This window comes from Echinops telfairi, unplaced genomic scaffold (genome assembly GCF_000313985.2).
Source record: "Echinops telfairi isolate 266 unplaced genomic scaffold, ASM31398v2 ScPeMD7_1713;HRSCAF=2227, whole genome shotgun sequence".
Lineage (NCBI taxonomy): Eukaryota > Metazoa > Chordata > Mammalia > Afrosoricida > Tenrecidae > Echinops > Echinops telfairi.
In genome coordinates this window covers 19,257,376-19,258,852 of record NW_022105611.1, presented here as the reverse complement: position 1 = coordinate 19,258,852, position 1,477 = coordinate 19,257,376, and positions in this window count along the sequence as shown.

Genomic DNA, 1,477 nt, shown 5'->3' with positions numbered 1-1,477 from the left:
ATCAGCTTTCTTCACCACATTTGCTTATGCACCCATTTGTCTTCAGTGATCCGTTCGACACCCCGTGATCACACAGGTTGATATGTTGTTCCACGATTCACACGGTATTTCTGTGGGACGGCACAGGAAACAAAATCTTAGAGGGTAAACAACCTATTCACAGACTGGAACCAGGGTAACCTGGCTTCTCACTCGGGGCTCTTTCCCCACTAATGGGCAGGGGAGCCAGTCTCCAAGGTGGCATGTAATAATCCTCACATTCTGTCACTCTTCTGTTGTCTCCTGTCCACCAAATAGCCTTGAGGAGATTGCAAAGCCCTGGTGGCACAGCTGTTATGCATTGGCTGCTAATGTCAAGGTCAGCAATGTGAACCCCACCAGCTTCTTGGGAAAGATGAGGTTTTCTGCTCCAGGTAAGATTTTTAGCTTCAGAAAACTAAAGGAGCAGTTCTACTCTGCCTGATATGGTTGCTATGAGTAGGAAGTTTTTAACGAGGATATTGCATAACTAGCTGTAACTTGTAAGACTGAATCATAAAAGACATGGGCTTCCCCCTTGTCTGTGATCACCACCTCTATGGAAGCCAGTTCCCGTGTCATTAGAACATTCAGTCAAGCCTTCAGATGGATACAAACTCATGGATGAGCTATCTTGATCCAGAATCACCCGGCTAAGCATCTGCCAAACGCTTGACCCACAGAAGACATAGGAAATAATAACTATTTATTGTTTCGAAGTTGCAAAGTTTGGGGGCAATTTCTTACACAGCAATGGAACCACGAATGCATGCTTCACAAACTTAAAGAGATTTCATATAAGAAAAATTCATTTCTATCTCTGGCATGTCTTTTATTCTTGGTTTTCTCAGTCTGTGGTCTGCTCCAGTTATGACAAAAAAGATATAGCTAAATTATCAGACTTGGGGAATCTAATTCCAGAAAACAGGATTCTATTTTTTTCTTCGAAGAGACCTTTCCCTTCTCTTCATTGCAGGAAGCACTCGGGCCTCTTGTGAAAGAAAAAGCACCACATCACATCACCTTCACCTAAGCCATGCAGGGATCTGCCGCCCACCAATTCAAAGGATGGCACAACTAAATACAGCACCAAGGAAGTAGTAAGTAACTGAGACGTGACATCCAGGTTTCTCTGAGAAATTGGTGTCACTAGCAACCATAATCCTTTATACGAGGGGCCTTCTAAAAGTCTGTGGAAAAATTCCATTATCTTTTAGTTCCATTTCCCCAGGAACTACATAACACCCCTTGTACCGTTTCCCCGAAAATAAGACAGTGTCTTGTATTAATTTTTGCTCCCAAAGATGCACTAGGTCTTATTTTCAGGGAATGTCTTATTTTTCCAGGAAGAAGAATATGGTACACATTTATTATTGAACCAAAAAAATGGAAATTTATTACTTGTATATGGTACGGTAGTAGTTGTCATCACAAACCAGCATAACCAGACAAACTGAAT